Here is a 21,633-nt window from a genome sequence, read left to right as displayed (position 1 = left end):
CATACTATTGGTCGACAGAGCCTATAACTTAGTCGACCAAGTCAAGCTTTAAAATTAATTTTACAATATTGAGCATACTGTTAGTCGACCAACTTGCATAATATTCTTGAAACCTTGTCGACTTGTTTTGCTTTAGGTTTGAAACATTTTGAGATATTTCAAAAACAACTTAAACCAATTTAATTTGAGTTTTTGACTCAAATAAACCCTTTGGATTTAAAATAACCCAACTTCATTTCTTTTTGAGATGCTTCATGAAATTGATTTTTGAAAGCATAGTATACATTTAATACATGAATTCCATATTTAATGAAAATTACATTATTTGTCATTATCAAAACTATTTTGATTACAAGAGTAAAATATCATATTCCACCTCAAGTCTGAGGATCGGTTACACAATTGCAACTAATAACAGATCATTAATTCTTTTGACCATGTGATATGTTATTCATGTTATGTTCAATAAATAATCAGCCAACAACCACCCATATGTTTACAATCTTTATCTCATGAAATATGGCATATGATTTACCATCATTTATCATTATCATCTCATACTAATCAAAGGTAATAAACCATGTGCTAGTTCATAATCAATTAATCAATTTGAGAAATCGAAGGATAAAGAACATTTTAAGGAGTCTTATATTAAAGAAGCTTGTCACAATATTCTTAACAACTTAAAATAAGTCATTTAGCAAGAAATCTAGGGACTCATTCACATAAAACTGGAGAGGTATGAATGAAGATATGACCATTTTATTTAAAAGAACAAATCATAATGCCTGATAGATGCCACATTTAGATCTAGTATTAAAGCATATCACTGATAGTTTCGCCAAGGTTTAAGGACATAATTGAGTTTCTGAGGCTCAAATTAGTGAGGTAGGTGGAGTTTTTGAGAGTTTTGTTATGGGGATTTTGTTCCTTGGTTCATGGGGGTTCTTTTGGGGTAAGTTTGAGGGAGTTTTGGTCTTGGTTGGAAAGTCAATACTTTGCCAAAATTTTGATTGATTTCTAGGTGTATTTTGGGTCAATTTAGGGTTATTTAAGGGTATATTCGAGTAGAGAAGGTCAAAATGATGCTAAAGGTGGTTTGGGGGGAGATTTTGGTACAAAAATGAGAGAGTTCAAGTTGAATTTTTGGTTGTTGGAAAATCAATCACTTGCTGGAATAACTAGTATGCTAAGGTTAGCGATTTTGAGCTTCTTTTGGGTGGAAAATGAGAAGGAAGGAAAGAAGAGAAGGTAAGGACAGGAAAGGATGAAAAAAGAAGAGGAAAAGGAGAAGGAAAAAAAAAAAGGAGAACGGAGGTTGTTGGCAATAAAGGAACGCTTGACAAGACAATTGGAAGAGACGTCCAACACATGTGAAACATGTGCTAAGTCAAGCATGAGTGGAGGCATGTGTCTCTCCTGCGCTAGACAACAAAATAAAGAGAAGAAAAGAAAATTAAGAAGAACATAGAAAAAATAGAAAATTTGCATGCATACAAATTTTGGAAAATTCCAAAAAACAAATATCTTGTAACTTGGGGAAACAGTAAAACAAATTCAAGGTCTGAGGGACATTTAGGTACTTAAAATGATACATAACATGTATATCGAGGCACCAAATTGAACAAGAATCAATGTGAATGGTTATCCCTTTCCTTATTTTCATGTTGAGCATAATGACATATGCATCGTCATAATGTGATGATTTCATAACATATTTCTCATTTATAATGCAACTTCAATCATTATTTATCATTAATTACATTTAGTGATAAATTCACGCATGGGAACCATCTACTAATTGGTGACAACTTTTGGGAAAAGGGGTTCGATTATGAATAGTCTATAAGGTGGAACTCCCAACACATTGCCTATATGGCGATACTTATGTGGTGGAACCCTTATGTCACATGGTGATAATTAGTAGCATGAAAAGCTATCATATTTCCTTGTATATTTGCATATGAATGTACTTGAATCTTACAACAATATATTCAACCATGCCAAATAGTCAAGCTATAGTAATAAAAGGTGAATAGGTAGGGGAATTTTAGTATTGTGCTTGTTATTGCCTAATTTTCACTATTTATTTCCAATTTTAGGAAATTGTGTGCCATGACACATATAAACAAGTTATGAATTTGTCATAGCCCTTCAAGTTGTAAAATTTTTATTTGAAGTTGAAATTGTTTTATTTGGGTAAATAATTAACTCTATTTAAAATATTTATTCCCTAACTTTAGGTTCGATCTCTACACCACTTTTTGTGCTAAAACTCTAAATACCTACCTTAGCTTTATTATTTTATTTTTTTGATGTCACTATGTTAAAGGGGTAAAATGTGAATTTTGGAAAGCCTTTGGTAAAACTATGGTTATTGAAAGAAAAAAAAAAATCTGAATTCCCAAATTATAACGCCCTTAGAGAAGCAAGGTGATATAGGTAGGCACCACCTTCAGATGTGAGTTGGAGGCTTGTGATCAAAGCCTTATGCTTTGTTGCATTAAACTCAAATTGTAGGTAGTAGTTATTCTCTTGATCCTCCAGTCTTATTAAAATTATTCATACTCTTCTACCTTGAGCGTTCAAAGCTCATTTTACATATAACTTCCACTTTTTCTACTCTTGACGGGCATCGACCTCTTCCCTCAACTCTATACCTTTGGGCCTTTTAAAATCTTATATGCAGTCAACCAAGATTTGGTCCTTTACAGTTAGTTAGGCTTAAATTGAATGTTAAATTCCCCCAGCTTGATGGGCTAACTAAGAAGGTGACTTTGTAATTTGGCTTTTGCAAGATATTATTTGGAGAAAGGGGCAAATGGTCACTACCATGACAATATGCTCTTGGAAATAATGTCGTAATTTCCTTATAGTAATGATTAAGTTAATGCTAACTTATCCAAGATCATGTATTGGGTTTTCGCATCTTTATTTATTCCTTTGTCTTTTCTTTTACCAGTATGATGCACATGTGGGCTAATCACAAAGTATAGCATAAGAATGTCATTTGTTGTAGTTTAGTTGGTGTTTTATTCCTTTGTCTCTTCTTTTACTAGTATGACACTAGCCGCATGTGGGTTAATCACCAAGTATAGTGTAAAACATTGTTAGCTTAAGATGGGGTGAATTAAACTTTTTCACCCATTTAAAAAAATAGGAACTTAAAACAACAAGTAAAAATAAATTGAAAAAACGCAACACATAGGATATATAGTGGTTTGGTTATGCCTACTCCACTACTTTGGTTCCCCATCAAGAATTTTATCCAACCAACTTACTTGGGTAACTTTTAAAACAAACTTAATTACAAACCTTTACAAATAATGGATTTTTCAAACAAGATCAACCACAACCAATGCCTTTTACTAGTATCAAGCTTAACCTTTATAAAATCACAATAAAATGTGAATGGGTGATACAAAATAAGGTATATGTTGTACAAGATTTACAGACACTTCTCTTGGTTTTACAAAGAGATAGAAAGATTGAAAGATATAAGCTTGATCTCTCTCTCTCTCTCTCTCTCTCTCTCTCTCTCTTTCTTTTGGATGTTAAAGGTAGAGCACTTGTTGAAGGCTTTTTGAATGCTTGAGATATCATAATTTCAGCAACACTGTTCTTTTTCTTCAAGCTTTAGCTCCATTTTATAGTGTTATGTTCTTTAATGCTTCTGATGAGCTATCCATCAAGGAGAGAATGTTTTTTCTATCTTAACTATCAGTTTTTGTCTCTACAACATCTCAAATTTTAGTTAGAATATAAAAATCTATGTGCAATTTGTCTAAGTAGCATTTAATGTTCTAAAAATTAAAGACAATTTACATTTAATGCTCTGCAACTTGATTACAAACTGCCTTTCACTCGATTAATTTTTTTTTACAAAAAATTTCAGTACATACTCGATTAGAAAACCATATTTACTCAAGTACACTAAGATCTTTACTCAATTAAGAATTTTAGTACTTGATTAAATTAATGGTCCAGAGACTTGGCATATCTCTAATAAACATCTACTCAATTATTAAGATAAATCACTCGAGTATACATGAATCATTACTCAATTAAAAAAACTAAATATTGGATAAACTTTGCATCACAAAAAACTTGAACTATCTACTCGAATATAAAAGCCTATTAGTCAAGTACATTTGATCCTTACTCAAATACACTAAGATTTGTAATCAATTATCTATTACACAACTTATGCTTGTTCGATTACAAACACGATACACTCGATTAAAATATCATATCTTAATTAAAATTAATGCAAGGCTTATCTAGTAAGAGCATTACTCGAGTAACTTAGATTTTTATTCGAATATAGGAATTTGATCACTAAATTACTCAATTACATAAAACATTTTACTCGATTAAAAGAAACAACATTCTAACCTAATTAGAGATATTACTTTATTACCAATTAACATAGAATGATATTTGATTGAAAACTTGACTTACTTGATTAATATATATTTCTTACTTGATTATTTTTACAACCATTCTTTAACCTTAACACACTATTTTGGTCATCATCACTTAAAAGAATTTTCCTATTTCCTCATCAAATCAAAACTTTAATAACTTAATAGATTACTCAACATATAGCATAAGAAAGTCATTTGCTATAGTTTAGTTAGTGTTGCATCCAACAAAATGGGCCCAAGCCCAAAAGGATGAAGCCTGAAGGGTCCCTAGGAGGCTTTCCTAAGAAGGTAGTCTCTAGGAGACCTTCCTAGGGTATCTTAGGTGACTCAGGGTAACCTTCCAAGGGCCTTTTTTCTATTGGCCCCAAGTGTTGTTCCTCTGAAGATCTCATTCAGCTCACCCTAAGGAAATCTCTTGAAAGCCCCAGTGACCCTTCTCGAAAGCCTTTATCGATACCATCAAGAAACCATTATGGGAGCTTTCCTTAGGTCACTTGGTCTTGAAATCCATTATTGGTAGAAAGAGACCCTTTCGGGAACCTTTTTAGGACCCTCAAACATGGTCTTTAGCGGACTATTCAATTCAAGAAACTACAAGAATGTGTCAAACTTACTGTTAGTATTGTGTGCCTTAATGCTAAATTTGGATGACGTTTAGTGGGCTTGTAACTAAACACTTTATTGTGTCTTTGTATGTATTAATAAAAAAGTAGGTTTTTAACATTTGTGAGCTCTCCAGTTTACCACATGAATGAGTTCCTAGATATTCTGTTTGAGAATCTTATTCTCAAGGTATTGAAACTGTGACAAGATTCTCTGGTAATAGGATGTCTTAAACTATTCCTAGTCCTTAGATCTTTGGATGATGGCTATGATTAGTCGAGTATGGACTAGCACAGGGTTACTACCTCATTCAATATAAGTTACTGATGGGAGGGTGGTGTGTCACATGTCATATGACATGGGTATATCGCTAGTAGACCTGTGGATTCTTATTAGGGAACAACCAATCAAATATGACGCAATTATTGACCACATGGCATGGTGAATAATGGTTAGGTCGTCAGGTTGCGATGGTGTGTTAATCCTTGGACTTGAACCAGCATGGTTGTTTTGCGTGTCGGTGTGTGAGATTTGCTAGTGAGTTGAACCATCTAATTGAGAGGTGAGAACGTTCATCTATATGGTTCTATATTACTAGTATATGGAGATAGGTGTTGAGGATAAGATCCATCACCCTCGTCAATATTTAATGGGGTGAACGTCTTATGTGAACTTTTGTTAGTGTGACAGGACAATCTCTGGCTGAGGCATATTGAATATTAGGAAAGGTGTTTCCTGAGGTGTCATCTCATCACATTGATGAGGTCAGACACCTAGTTACTAAGTTTGTGAGTTTATCACTCTTTAGATCTCACTCAGTAGGGATGTTAAGTGATGGAAGGATTATAGCACACGATAATCATCAGTAGTAATAGGTTCACTTGAAGTGAGACTTCATTACCACCTATATTATTTTAAGTCACAGCTAGGCTCTTCACAAGAACCCTCAAATTGTCATCAGGATATGGAGAGATTCTGGTGATGGGTTAAGGCGTTGGCTGATATAGAAATGAGTTTTGGTACTAGCTGATTGCTAGCAGGTAGTGAACCTAAAAAGTCACACACCATATAATGTTGCATTTAGTATCTACATCGTGCACCCGATGTGTCTCGGACATGATTAATAGTTAAGGATGGATTAGATGTGTCATTAAGTGTTAATGACAACAGCTTGTTAATAGTTAATGAGTCGGTAGTCCACGGATTTGATTGTTTGTTCAGGTTGTTGGCTATTGTGGGAGTTGACTTCCTATAACTGAAAGTCGACTCTCTTAAATCTGTAGTCGACCTGAACGTCAACTCTCATAAAGCTATAGTTGACCTAAAAGTTAACTTCCCTGAAGCGAAAGTCGACTCTCGCACTGCCTCATCTAATTTTAAGTGTAGGACACGTGGCACGAAATCGGGGCGCTGGTTAGGTTGACCGGGAAAAATGTTGAAGACATGAAATTGAAGAAGAAGTAGAGGAAATTTTCACTACTTGTTCTGCCTCTGTTATTTTCTACTTTTGTCTTCTTTTGTTTCTGCTTCTGATTAATTTCAGGTGTATGATTGTCACGCGGAGAAATTCAGACACCGGGTGCTTGTGATATAGGAAACCTTTGTGACTAACAAGGAAAGAGATGACTAGAACTGTATCGAACAACGTACTAGGTGTGGACAGACTAAGACCACTACAGTCTCTGCTGGATACGATCTCAGTACAGAAACTGGTTTTGTATCTCATCCCTACATCAGATTACAGGTATGTGCTTATTTATATTCATGTGATGAATATGCGCGTTGCTTAAATACCTCAAGCTGCGTATGATTTGTGTATGATTAATTTCGCTGTGTGTATCTGTTACATTTAAATTTTTAAATTTTACCCATACCACCATACGAGATTTCCTTCACTTACCTCCAATGTCTTTTCTTGGAAATCTAAAAGAGATGATTCTAAGAGATGTGGGTGCTCTTCGACCTGCCTATTTCACCCTTTATAAATAGGAAGTAATCCTTCCAATCAATTTATGATTAATTAGAACTATCCATCTACTATTCTTGCATTTATACTCAGTGAGACTAACTTAAGCAATTAAGGGTCGGTACGAGAGATGTGGGTGCTCTTAATTGTTTTTGTTTTGCAAATCTCCCGAAGACTAGAAGCTCAAGATGGATACTTTGCTCAATTATAAAATTATTGTTGTATCTAGGAAATAATAATTAGAGGCAACAATAATTGGCATCATTTGTGGCAAAAGATTGAAAAGTCAAAATAGAAATAATGGCTCGAATAAGAAATTTTAATAGCCAACAAAAACAAGAGGGAAAAAAAAGTCCAATTTTGGCCCCTCAAATAGATTGAGACCCTGAGAGACCCTCACAATTGGTCTCCTAAGGACATTATTTCTCGGGGCCTATCAAAGGCATTGGAGATTCTCACAACTAGTCTCCCATGGACCTTTGGGGCAACTCCTTCAATGGTGCCCGTTATTGATTATGAGGCCTTATGCAAACAACACAAGGAGAGCTTGCAATCTCTTCGAGAGATGGCTAGACTATTGTAGACTATCATACCTCACATCGTTATACCTTAACCTTTGAAGAACTTTGTCCCATCCCCTATAGCTCTCTCGGGGGTAAGGAAGGAAACATTCCTTTAAGAGGTCGGATATTTAGAAAAACATCATGAGACTTTCCCACGCACATGATCGGCTCACCCATAAGAGTCAAAAGAACATCAGGAGACTTTCCTATGGACACGATCGACTCACTCGCAAGAGTTCGAGGAACATCAGGAGACTCTCTCGCAACCAACTTGCCCATGGGAGACTCTCCTAGAGACAATCCTACCTCAGGAGAAAGGTGAACCCCCTTGAAAATTACAAGCTAACAAAGAATAATTTTGAAAGGAAAAATATCTAGAAATCATTGAAAGTGCAACTATTGATGGAGGTCAACTCCATCCAAGAATTCCGCTAATAAGGGTACAAGAAATTAATAACGTCTTAACATTTAGTGTAAGAGAAACAACTAATATGAAGAGGATGACAAAAGAGATTCTAGGTCAAAAAAGGTTAATGCTTGTATAGGAAGACTAGCTAAAAAGAAGAATTCCTTTTTCTTTGGAAATAATGGAGAAATCACTACTTAAGAAATTTAAGAAGCCTGAATTAACCACATCTTTAGAAAGGAGACCATACAATCACATTCAAAGTTATAAATCACTAATGTTGCGACATGGATGGGAGAATGCAATCATGTGTTGAGTCTTTCCTTCGACTTTAATAGATCATGCTCATGCTTGGTTCAATGCCCTTGCTAAAGGATCCGTCTCCTTCTTTGATCAATTAAGAGTCAAGTTCATCAAGGCCTTTATCTTCAACTATCAAAGGAAAAAGGATGCCACTTATCTCCTAAGTATTAGAAAAAGCAATAAGGAGATACTTTGGCAATATATGGATCGATTTTGAAATGTAACCCTAGAGATGCGTGAAATGAAAGTATGAATGGAAGTTCCTGCTATGTTGCAATGTATGCATTTAATCCCTCTACAAGAGTCACATTCCTTTTATCAACTAATGATGCTAGCAAACTTATTCCTACTAGCTAAACTAATGCGAATGGTTAGAGGAAATGAAGAAATAGAAAAGAAAATGAGAGAAAATAAGTCGAATAAAGAGATCGACTGAAGGCATGAGAAGCTCAAAAAACCAAATGGCGCCAAACATCTGATAGGGAAAATTCTAGTGGAGAGTGGCAGTTCAGTTAACCTCATATATTGGAATTGCTTTGAACAAATGAATATCTCCCATGAATGACTGAAGAAAGTGTCTTCTCCATTACATAGTTTTATGGGGAGGTAGTGCTAATGGCTAGAGCAATATAAATTTCCTATTACTTTAGGGACAGATCCCCAAAGCGTGACTCCCCAAGCCAACTTCGTGGGGGTAAGAACTTCTTCAACTGCCTACAACATTACAATACCAACCACTCTTGAATGACATGAGGGTGGTTGTTTCTTCATGTTATCTCTTGATAAAGTTCCCACACCATATGAAGTAGGACAAGTTTGTGGAGATAGAAAGAAGGCAAGAAATTGTTATATTTCCTCTACTAAGGGGGAAGAGGAAGGAAGAAACGTTAACCATCATTGAGCAAGCCATACATAAGCCTCAACTTGTGGAGAAGTTAGAGGCTATCCAGCTAAAAGAAGATGATTCGAAAAAGCTTGTCTATGTGGGAACCCAACTCCTAGAAAGGACTAAGAAAGAAATTGTAGAATGTCTTAAAGCCAATATAGATATATTCACATAGACATCAGCTGATATGCTAGGAATCGTCCTAGATGTGATTTCCCACCACTTGAATGTGGGCCCACGAATAAACTATTAAGCAAAAAATAAGGTATATAGCTCTTGAAAGGCAGCGGGTGCTAGAAGAGAAAATTAATAAATTGCTTGAAGTTGGCTTTATTAGAGAAGTATGTTACCCCGAGTGGTTAAGAAATGTAGTGATGATTAAGAAAGCCAACGATAAATGGAAAGTCTGTGTACATTTCATCAATCTTAATAAAGTATACCCGAAATATTCAGATCCTCTTCCTCTTATCAATAGGCTAATGGATGAAACATCAAGATTTGATCTTATGAGCTTTCTAGACACATTCTTGGGGTACCATCAAATTATGATGCATCCACCTGACTAAGAATAAACATCCTTTATCATAGAAAAAGGGTCGCATTGCTATCAAATCATGCCATTTGGACTTAAGAAAGTAGGGGTAACATATCAACGGATGGTAAATAAATTTTTTAAAGACTTGCTTGGCAATATAATAGAGGGCTATGTAGATATGATTGTCAAGACTTAAAAAACTAAGTATAATATTAATAAGCTTACTCAAGTATTCAAGGTACTTAGACAGTATAACATGAGATTATCCCTCAAAATGTTTGTTTGGAGTACAATCTTGGAAATTTCTGAGATTTATCATAACTCAAGGGAAATTGAGGCTAATCCGAAAAGAATTCATGCTATACTAGATATGGCACCCCTAACCACAGTAAACAAAGTTCAACAATTGACATGAAGAATAACAACCTTGAGTGTTTTTCTGTTAAAGTCAGCAAAATGAAGCCTTCCATTCCTCCAAACTTTAAAGGTAGGTAAGGGTTTCAATTGAACTGATCAATTCCAAAAAGCCTTTGATGCATTGAAAGAGTATTTAAAAAAGGTTCCACTCTTGACTAGGCTTAAGACTGGGGAGCCTTTGTTCTTATGCTTGGGAGTGAGTGACAAGGCTATAAGTGTTGTTCTATTAAGAAAGGAAGGCCATATAGATCAACATCTATACATCAAAAAAGTCCTACAAGGAGTGGAGAGCCAATATCTCCATGCGGATAAGGTTGCCTTAACATTAGTAACAACCTCCAACAAATTGAATCCTTACTTCCAAGCGCACTCCATCACAATCTTGACTGATCAACCACTTTGACAAATATTGCAAAAGTTTAAAGTTTAGGGCGGCTTACCAAGTAGGTGATAGAGCTTGGAAAAAATGATGTTCAGTTCCAGCCTAGGTGGGCGATTAAGGGACAAGCATTATCATTCTTCATTGTGGAGTGTACACATAGTAATGAATCATTAGAGGTGGAAAAACCAAGGTGGACACTATTTGTTGATGGGGCCTCAAGTTCACAAGTGAATAGGGTTGGGGTAGTCCTAATCTCTTCCAAAGGAGAGGTCATAGAATATTCTCTATGGTTTGCCTTCCTAAGTTCGAATAACATTGTTGAGTATAAGGCACTTATTGTTGGAATGAACTTGGCTTTGAAAATTGAAGCAACTCGACTAATGGCCCATAGTGATTCACAATTAGTGGTTCAACAGTTCCACTGACAATATCAAGCTAGGGAGCCAATCATGTGCAAGTATTTACAAAAGGTATGAGCATTGACCCGATTGTTTCAGGACTTTCAATTGTTATAAATCAATAGGTTATTAAATAACCATGCAAACGATTTATCCAAGTAAGCATCAACAAAAGAAACAAGAGTTGCAATTTAGCATCGATCAATGCCTAATCAGAGCCAAAATAACTACAACTTCAAACCAAAGTTGGACTTAAACTAACTACTGCATGTTGCTTGTACTGATGGCAAATTATGATGCATGGTGACCGCCTGCATGTTGTTAGGGCCTAATTAAGCCCCTAACAAGTGTCTTAACAATTTTTAATCTTAAGTTGTCTGCCTTAATAAATTTTTCATTTTCAAGCTTGACAGCTCATATTGTACAAAGGATAATAAATTTCATTAATTCCTTGAAAGACGACAACCCTAGATCATTTGGTTACCAAATCTACACATCCATTTCTCTTAGAATCCCCTTTTGTGTATTCAATTTCTTTATAAACAAAGCACACCAAAAGAAGATTTTAAAACAAGAGTATATGTCAAAAATAACATCATACACACAAGACAAAGGATTTTACGTGGTTCCCCCAAATATGCCTATGTCCATAGTCTCGCTACGGGTCTTTTTTTTATTATTTGCAAGTGTTATAATTACACAAAGGCATTCTCATATGTCTAGAGGGAAATACAATTTCAAATTATTTGTGTTCTAGGTTTTGCTAATATCATTGCCTTGAAGCGTTTGTAAGATACATGTATTTAGCTTGATCATTTCTCGAATGCGATATTAACCTTCCTAATTCGCTCATAATTTTCCTTCATCATGGAAGGCATTTGCAATAGCTATTTTTTTGAGCACTAGATCTCCATTTTAAATGGCCTATTTTTTAACCAAGAATGGTAATAGCTAGCAATCCTTTTATGAGAAGCATCTAATTGGGTGACTACTTTATCTCTTTGTTCCTAAATAAGATCCAGGTTCATCCATACTCAAAATTGGCATCACCAACAAAGGTATTCACCTGAGGAGACCCACTCCAATTTCCACAAGTATTAAAGCTTCCTTTCTATAAACCAAATTAAGTGGAGCTTCACCATTCAACACTCCACTTGTTGTCCGATAGGCCCATAGAATAAATGACAATTCATCTGTCTAATCTATTTTTTCATTTTCCAAATGAGTTTTCAATCCATGTAACATCATTAAATCACTAATCTCTACTTGCCCATTTGCTCAAGGATATGCTATTGAGGTTATTTCAACTATAGCCCCAAATTATCACAAAAATTTCGACAGGCTTCGTAGTCAAACTATTTGTCGTGATTGGTATTAATGATCTTGGAAACTCTAAATCTGCATACAATATCCTTCCAGATTATGCATTCCACTTTTTTCTCAATGATTATAGCTAAGGCTTCTTCGACTTTTACCCATTTTGTGAAATAATCTATCACCACCAAGAGTAATTCTCTTTGGCCACTAGCTTCTGAAAAATGTCCCAGGATATCCATTCCCCATTGGGCAAAATGAATAGGTTGAATGATGATTTGAAGTTTTGATCTCTGACATTTATTGCATTTTTGAACTTTCATTAGGTCATCACGTTGTAAAATTGGCTACAAGAATCCCGCTCTTAACACCATAGCTGCTAGGGCCCTTGACCTTAGGTGTTCACCACAAAGTCCACCTTATATCAATTATGATGCATGAAAGGGAAATTCATCCACTTTCTTATGTGACTAGATATACTATAAAAATTGGAAGACTTCTTCAAAGTGTTAGGAAAAGTACGGCACATGATTGGGTCGGTTCCCCCGCTTAACAACATCAAAGAATTGAACATTGTTAAGTGCTCCTGGAGATTGGTGGTTCCATCATTCAGCTCCAATGTGCCGGGAAGGCAAAATCCTTCTAGTAGGGGCACGGACATGATGAACTCCGAGAAAGGGTGGCTTGTAGCTATTGATGATGGTTAACTTCTACATCATCGTCAACCCACTCATTGCGTTGGTCGCGCTGTTGGTTGTAGGTTAACTCGGCAACTCAGTCTGAAAGCTTTCGAATGGTTTAGAAGAGGGCCTCCATAGTTGTTGAATTCTTTGGTTGATGATTGTTGGTGGTGTTTGGGGTTTCCTAGTTAGGAGGCATGCTATTGTGGCTTCTAGTTCTGGCCATGGATGGTTTGTAAAGGAGATTGTAGGGATTTGACATGTAAGGTAGGTAAGTTTTATTGGGCCCCAGGGTGGATGCCAAATGTTCCTTTCGGCCCAACGGGGTTGATCGAATTGGTTGAAATGGCAATGGGGCGTTGTGATCTGGTGATCTGAGCTGTGGGAGGTGGTTGACACCTGCAAGCACTCCGATGCTCGAATCAGTATGTATTCAAAATACTAGAGTATTGGTAAGATTTGGAAAGAACATACCTTGGCCTGCGATCAGGCTAGTTTATATAGAGATGAAGGTACCTTGCGTGTTGCCGACTGTCGTGAGAGGATAAAGGGCCAAGATGTATGGTAATGATAGGGATCATCCTCGAGGATATTGGATCTGATGAGGATCAATGCGCGAGTTATCCGAGGTTGATGGAATCCATTATTGGAGCAAGAATCTCAACTTAGATGGGAACATTATCTAAGCTCTTGGGCTAAAATCTAGCCTGGGGCAGGCTAGGTGCCAAGTTGTGGGCCTCCTGTCTCGCCCAATGGATCAGTACGATCCACTACTCTTCTCCTCTTCAAGCATATCCATACAAACAAGCAAGTTTACAGAAAAAAAAAAAAAAAAAAAAAAAAAGCAATTTCCATGTTAAAATGTTGTACACTCCAAATAGGGATTGGATCCAAGTCAAAACAGATGAAGTCATTACTTCAATACCTAAAAGAACGAAAAGCCCATCTTTAACAACCATAAGATCTGTGACGTCAAGCCCCGTGATTTATTATGTCAGAAGCACTTGAAATTAGCATGTCTGCTTGCATTGAGAGTTGAGATTGGAGTGAGAAAGCAATGGATGGGAAGGGCCAGTCTCTGCTGGCGAGCCCATTCTACTGCCAAATAAGTGCACTAATCCATGACAGCGAAAACCAGAAGCCATTAATGTTTCATGTTTTCCTTGCTTTCTGAAAACATACAGGCACTCAACAAAAGAGCCACCTTGTGTAGGATCATTTCCACGTTCTGTATCATTTTCCCTTGAGAAGCTTAAAAATCCATTCATAACAATTTCAAGGCCAATCTTAGGGACAAACTCTGGCAGCCAAGGCACATACCCACCTCCCCAGTGGCAGGATAATCTGTGGGAAAAGTCTTTTTGGACAAGTTTCTAACAAAATATAACTATACTGGAATGTATTTTTTCATGTTTGCCTGCAAATTCAAATGATTTCCACCAGACTGAATGAAGAATGAATTTCCCATGCAATAAAATTTTTATCAACAAAGCTGCTACTTCAGCAACAATGTATCATGTACTGCATGTCTAATAAACAAATGCCAGGCAGAATTGGATTACCAAATGCAAATTCAGTCCCCAAAAGGATCTCGAGACAATAAAAGCTCACAAAATAAACCTGTAATTTATAGGATCAAGTGTCCAAAAGAAAAACATAAAAAAGGTAGTAAAGTAGTAAACATCATCAAGTTCAAGTTGATCACAGTTCTCATGTCTTAATCCTTTTCTTTCTTACCTGTACCCCATTGTACAGGTAAGAAAGAAAAGAAAAAATACCATCCGTAGCATTCAGTCAATGAAAAGAGAATTTGGCTTCCATTCTCACTAATAGCTTTACTTTGACGGAAATGTTAAACATTAACTTTGATTGAAAGATCCTGATTATGGAATTTTTATTCAAAATTTAATCTAGGTATTGAGTAAAGACTTTACGTGTTATTTAAGGTAAGACCTAGCCAGTTCACAATTGGTCTCGTTTTTAAAGAAATGTGATAACATGATCAATAAGTGACTCCCTGGAACATAAAACGAGAACCCTCAAAAAAAAAAATAGAATATAACAATTACCCACGCTGTTTTTTTGTTTATCTCTTTTTAGGAATCCTCCTATTTCTTAATCTCAATGTTCTGTTCAAATGAAAATTCTACTCTGCGTGATTACTCTATTGCCTGTGTGACATACTCTGTTATGTAAAGTATGCTATTCAACTTGCAAGCATTGCACATCAACATTTGAAATGCAAAAATATTTTATCTAGACTTCAGAATACAAGGCAATAAAGTATTTTGAGTTTGAAAGGTCTGAAGCACGAAATGCTATACTAATTTCCCTTCACCACAAAAGAAGAAGATTATTGTATCAAAACATAGAAAGACAACATTCTCTGAATAGCAGTAGTTCAGAACACTTATAGAACCAGGCAGATAAAAGAGACAATTTTTTTACTTGAGTGCCTGAAGGTACAAACTTTCAACCAAACACAAGATTCAACAGACACTGCTACATTCTTAAGGACAAATTATGAAAGACAAGGTTATATACCCTTGAAAATACAGCAAAGCAACGAATTTTGAAATCGAACCTCCTCTGACTCGACTCGGCACAGCAACTCTGCGGTGATCTGTGGCTTTCATCTCTACTGGTTGGTGGCGCTTTACCTCCGCATATAAACAATTTGACGATATAAGCATGGACGAATTCAAAAGGGTCCGTTCTACTACAATTGAAGGGCGATGGATGGAAGAATTCACGGACAGGGAGAGAGTTAGTTGAGTTCGTCCCACATCGGTATAGTAGGGAGCTTGGGTGGGACGGAACATGTATATAAACCGAGGAAACCCTAAGGAGCAACATACTTACCTGGACGGGGTCGATGGGCGATCAACAAGGTCCATGGCCTAGGTTGACGACCTCCATTGCACTGAGGAGGGGCGTCCGCCTAAGGTCGGCCCAAGTGGTCGAGCCTACGTCATAATTTGTGGTAGTGGGGGCCTGCGTTCGCGCGGCCCCTGCCTATTTCACAGTCGTAACAATTTCGTTGAAGCTCGCAGAATTTGGAAGATGGAGCAAAATTTTGTGCTGCGGATGCAGTGACCATTGAATGGGACGTCGGTCTCTTTGTTTCTCAATTTGCGACTACGTTTGGTGTTATTTTGTGGGAAGATAGGGTGACGCTGCTGCAGGGGGTGCACGGATAGTTTGACGACGAAATCAATTGAGATATTTTTGATAGGTGCTTTTACATTAAGTATACTGCAAGAGATTCATTAGGGTTTTTGAAAATCATTTTTTAGAAACATAAAACTCAGAAGAAATGGATAAGAAATCTCTTGCAAACTTAGATATTTTCATTCACAATGAAAACTAAATGGTAACAATTACCTCTGACAGGGAAGATATTATTGCCAGTTGCATTTTTTTTTTTACATGGTTCCAAACTTTTTGAGGTTCCTTCACGAACAGCTTTGTGTCTCTTTCACGATCAGCTTCGTGTTTGTTTTATCCTTGGTTAACGAAGCATAGAGAACCAAGTTGGTTAAAACCCTTTACCGATCACTTGTGTTAAACGATACCAAGACAAAGGTGACATCAAGGCAATCTTTGGGCTTTCAAAAGGATTTGCTCATCTCATGAGCATGGGTCAAACATGAAAGAAGAAGGAAATTGTAAGAAGGAGAAGTAAGGAAATAGAGAGTGCTCAGCAGAAAGAAGAAATACAAACTTGGAGATGCAATCTTGGAGAATAATTCTCCTTTCCCTCATTTTCTTCTCCTTTTTCCTTCTCTTTCATTAATTGTACTCAATGCATTAAATGAAGTTATCAAAGCATTAAATACTCTCATGATAGAAAAGACCAAAGACTGTCCTCGATTCCAAAAACTCAATTGAACAAAACTAGTAACTATGTCTAAGGACTAGCCGATAGTTTTCTCAAAGACATCTAATCAGTTGATTGGCTTGAAGAACCAAATCAACAGTTTAGTGTCATCCATTGAAACTTCTGTCTAATTTCATCTAAGCCCATTTTTAACTCTTAACAACTCTTCCATTAACTCTTAATGGAACAAAGATCCCGTTAACTCATAATGGCACTTTGACCCTTTGTTAACTCTTAACAACACTTTGAACCTTTGTTAACTCTTAATCATGGCTAAGAATACAATGTCAGCTCAACATCATTAATTCAATGATTTACTTTTAGGGGTATGATTTTCTAGGTTCACTGTCAAATAACAATCAAGAAATATCAAACCCCTTTGACATAGATTAAACTCTTTTTATCTATTTTTAAAATCTCTCCATCTTCTCAAAATACTCTGAGAAAGTTTTTAGTGACATCTGTATCCCTTAATAAATTTTTCATTTTCAAGCTTGACAACTCATACTGTACATAGGATAATAAATTTCATTAATTCCTTGAGAGATGACAACCCTAGATCATTTGGTTACCAAATCTATACATCCATTTCTCTTAGAATCCCCTTTTGTGTATTCAATTTCTTTATAAACAAAGCACACCAAAAGAAGATTCTAAAACAAGAGTATATGTCAAAAATAACATCATACACACAAGACAAAGGATTTTATGTGGTTCCCCCAAATATGCCTATGTCCATAGTCTCGCTAGGGGGCTCTTTTTTATTATTTGCAAGTGCTATAATTACACAAAGGCATTCTCATATGTCTAGAGGGAAATACAATTTCAAATTATTTGTTTTCTAGATTTTGCAAATATCATTGCCTTGGAAGTGTTTGTAAGATACATGTATTTAGCTTGATCATTTCTCGAATGCGATATGGACCTTCCTAATTTGCTCATAATTTTCCTTCATCTTGGATGGCATTTGTAATAGCTGTTTTCTTGAAAACCAAATCCCTATTTTTAAATGGCCTATTTTTTAGCTGGGAATGGTAGTAGCTAGCAATCCTTCTATGAGAAACAGCTAATTGGGTGACTACTTTATCTCTTTGTTCCTGAATAAGATCCAGGTTCATCCATAGGGACTCGAAATTGGCATTGTCAACAAAGGTATTCACCCAAGGAGACCCACTCCAACTTCCACAAGTATCAACGCTTCCTTTCTATAAACCAAACTAAGTGGAGTTTTACCATTCAACACTTTACTTGTTGTCCAATAGGCCCATAGAATAAATGACAATTCATCTGTCTAATCTACTTTTTTATTTTCCAAATGAGTTTTCAATCGATATAAAATTGTCAAATCACTAATCTTTATTTGCTCATTTGTATGAGGATATGCTATTGAGGTTATTTGTTACTGTAGCCCCAAATTATCACAAAAATTTCCAGAGGCTTTACAATCAAACTACTTGTCATGATTGGTATTAATGATCTTGAAAACTCTAAATTTGCATACAATATTCTTCTAGACCATGGATTCCACTTTTTTTCTCGATTATTGTAGCTAAGGCTTTCGCTTTTACCCACTTTGTAAAATAATCTATAGCCATCAGGAGTAATTTTCTTTAGCCACCAACTTGTGAAAACGGTCCCAAGATATCCAATCCCCATTGGGCAAAATGAATAGATTGAATGATGATTTGAAGTTTTGATCTTTGACATTTATTGCATTTTCAGACTTTCATTAGGGCATCATGTTGTAAAATTGGCTAGAGGAATCCTGCTCGTAACACCATAGCTACTAAAGCCCTTGACCTTAGGTGTTCAACACAAATTCAGCTTATATCAATTATGATGCATGAAAAGGAAATTCATCCACCTGCTTATGTGACCAAATATACTGTTAAAGGTTTAATGGTTCTCAAATCTCAAGTAACAGCCATACACAACCATACCTCATGTTGTTGTTGTTTAAGGAAGACTTAGCTAGCTTATTAGAAAAGGATAAACTTTAACAGATGGAATTGTGAAAAAAGAAATATGTGAAGATGGTACATTAATCTTCGAGCTGTAACTCTGTCAAGAACACCAGAAAACCATAACTTATATCTCCAACATTATTTTGTTGTCCTACATGTGTATATCAAAATTCTAAAATTTTATATAAAATAAAAACTATATTAAAATTTAAACAAACTACTGAAATTAGTTCAAACAAGAATTATTGAAGTAGTAATTTTTTAAAATAATTATTAATGGTAATCGATTTTTTAAAGACATAACTAACCAAATACAATTCTTACACACTTTTATAGAAAAATTAAAAAGAAACAAATAAAAACGATGTAGAAGCCAGTCTTTCGGTTAATAACCACCTGACCACCAATCTGCAGCCTCTGTAACACTATTTTCTCGTGTCCTAAAATGTTTAGCCTGAGGATTTGTAGGGCTTTAACCCTGGGTTAGAGGGGGCCCTTCCAGAAATTCTCGACGGCCAGGGATGTGAACCCAGGCCGAAGAGGGGGTTTGGAAATAGTTTTCAACCAGCAATTGACGCGCCTCGGTTAGTACCTCACAAGCTGCGTCATTGCCCCAAGCGCAAAGATACCTACCCATTTGCTTCTTCCGTATTTTTATACAAAACGCTAGCCATGGAAAATGCGTCTGAGAGATCGATGTGGGATCACTGAAATTGCTTCTTCCGTATTTCTTATATCCTAAGAACGTTTTAAATGGGGATTGTAGGGCTTTAACCCTGGGTTAGAGGGGGCCCTTCCAGAAATTCTCGACGGCCAGGGATGAACCCAGGCCGAAGAGGGGGTTTGGAAATAGTTTTCAACCAGCAATTGACGCGCCTCGGTTAGTACCTCACAAGCTGCGTCATTGCCCCAAGCGCAAAGATGATTTGCAATCTGCCTCTTCCGTTTTTTTATACAAAACGCTAGCCATGGAAACTCCGTCTGAGAGATTGATGTGGGATCACTGAGATGATATTAAGCTGGTTTTTCCATGGATCTTCGGGAGCTTAATTACACCAATAATAATTAAACTTTACATTATATTATTGTTTGGTCACTAAACTTTAAAATGTTACTTATTAGTCACTAATATTTCAAAACGGTTATTGTTTAGTCACTGAACTTTGAAATGTTACCTGTTAGTCATTGATATTTCAAAATTGTTACTACTTAATCACCAAACTTTAAAATATTACCTATTAGTCACTAATATTTCAAAACTGTTACTGTTTAGTCACTGAACTTTAAAATATTACCTGCTAGTCATTGATATTTTAAAATCGTTTTTCACCCTTCACTCGATAGTCACTGAACTTTAAGTTCATGAGTGACGAATGAGAAACAGTTTTGAAATATTAGTGACTAACATGTAATATTTTAAAGTTCAGTTTAACAGTTTTGAAATATCAGTGACTAACAGGTAACATTTCAAAATTCAGTAACTAAGCAGTAATCGTTTTGAAATATCAGTAACTAACATGTAATATTTCAAAGTTCAGTGACCAAATAATAATAAAATGTAAAGTTAGATTATTATTAGTATAATTAACCCGATATTCGAGTGTTCTGCAACGTTTCAGCGAGGGATTACAACGAGGGATTGCCGTTAATAATGTCTAAATAGAGCTCACCAATTGGGAGCACATTGGGTTTATTCCTCTCACAATGTGGTAATTGAAAGAAAATGATAGAATAATTGAGGAAAGAGAAAATAAGAATAAAATATAATAGAATAATGGAGGAAAGATAAAATAAGAATAAAATATTTATTAGACAAGATGTTTTTAAGAAACTATTTTTAGAATAGTAAATTTTCTAATTAGATGCAAATGGTTGATAGAAATTCTACCAATAAAATATAATGCTTAACTTTAAGAAATCAAAATTATATTTTTTAATTTCTTTTACAATTAATAATTTAACCTAACAATGAGAGAATAGAGTAAATAGAGAATAGTAAATGAATAAAGAAGAATAGATGCTTGAAGTATGTCTTTGCACCCCAAATGTCCACACTATTTATAGATATTGAAGGGATACATTTTAAAGATCATGTCTATTAAAAATAGACTTATCCATTGAAGAAATCACATCCCTCTAATTTAAATACATATCCATTGAATTAAAAGACATATTGATTTATTTTTTGGCCGTTGAAATTCCAACGTTCGAATTGAAAGTTGACAATCTACAACAAAAGTCGACTTCTTGGGAGCAGAAATCGACTTTCAGGAGGTAGAACTCGACTTTCAGTGGCCAAAAGTCGACTTTTGCATGTCTTTAGCCAATCCAACCAGTAACTATTCTTGCAACATTTACAACAGTCAACTTTCACTACTTGAAAATCGATTTTCACTATAAATACTTTAAAATATATAAAAATAATACTTTAAAATATATAAAATATAAATACTTCAAAATACATCTCAAAATCTCATCATAAAATAAATTAATGCCCAGTTCTGTATTGTGAAAAGGCTGTATAGGGCCTCTTTGGCATCCAGCACTTTTAAAAAGTGAAAACGCTTCTGTAATTTCAGTGGCACGTAGAAGTTAGCCCAGTGCCCGTCACTTAACGCAACCAGGACCTACTTCCGTTTATTGCTCCACCCAATTAAAAGCTTTGCTGAAAAAGAACTCCGTTTAACCTATGAACGGAAACACACATGATGCATGGAAACAACAACAGGAAAAGCGAATCAGATCTAAGTAATAAGGACCATATAGTAAATTAAAACTAGCATTGCCAGGACCAAACCCCAAAAGGGAAAGCCCTTAAAAAATTGGCGTATGCCGCTATGTGCGGCGAGAACACGGTATTCTTTAGTAAAAGGCGAAAGAATAGTTCGCTCTGTGCTCACCGCGCGGCT

At 35.7% G+C, this 21,633-nt stretch overlaps 4 non-coding genes across 4 annotated transcripts; 1 reads left to right on the top strand and 3 right to left on the bottom strand.

Moving 5' to 3' along the window:
* The first annotated feature begins 15,734 nt into the window (after nt 1–15,734).
* LOC127802935 (U1 spliceosomal RNA) lies at nt 15,735–15,895 on the top strand. The gene has a single exon (XR_008023385.1). It is a non-coding gene; the product is annotated as a U1 spliceosomal RNA (small nuclear RNA).
* Nucleotides 15,896–19,192: 3,297 nt separating this feature from the next.
* LOC127802948 (U4 spliceosomal RNA) lies at nt 19,193–19,351 on the bottom strand. Its single transcript, XR_008023397.1, has one exon. It is a non-coding gene; the product is annotated as a U4 spliceosomal RNA (small nuclear RNA).
* A 139-nt stretch (nt 19,352–19,490) lies between these two features.
* Nucleotides 19,491–19,647, bottom strand: LOC127802946 (U4 spliceosomal RNA). Its single transcript, XR_008023395.1, has one exon. It is a non-coding gene; the product is annotated as a U4 spliceosomal RNA (small nuclear RNA).
* Nucleotides 19,648–21,517: 1,870 nt separating this feature from the next.
* On the bottom strand, nt 21,518–21,633 carry LOC127802956 (U5 spliceosomal RNA). Its single transcript, XR_008023403.1, has one exon. It is a non-coding gene; the product is annotated as a U5 spliceosomal RNA (small nuclear RNA).

This window comes from Diospyros lotus, chromosome 5 (genome assembly GCF_014633365.1).
Source record: "Diospyros lotus cultivar Yz01 chromosome 5, ASM1463336v1, whole genome shotgun sequence".
NCBI lineage: Eukaryota > Viridiplantae > Streptophyta > Magnoliopsida > Ericales > Ebenaceae > Diospyros > Diospyros lotus.
The sequence above is the reverse complement of the archived record's forward strand: the minus strand, read 5'-3'. Positions and strand labels throughout refer to the sequence as shown.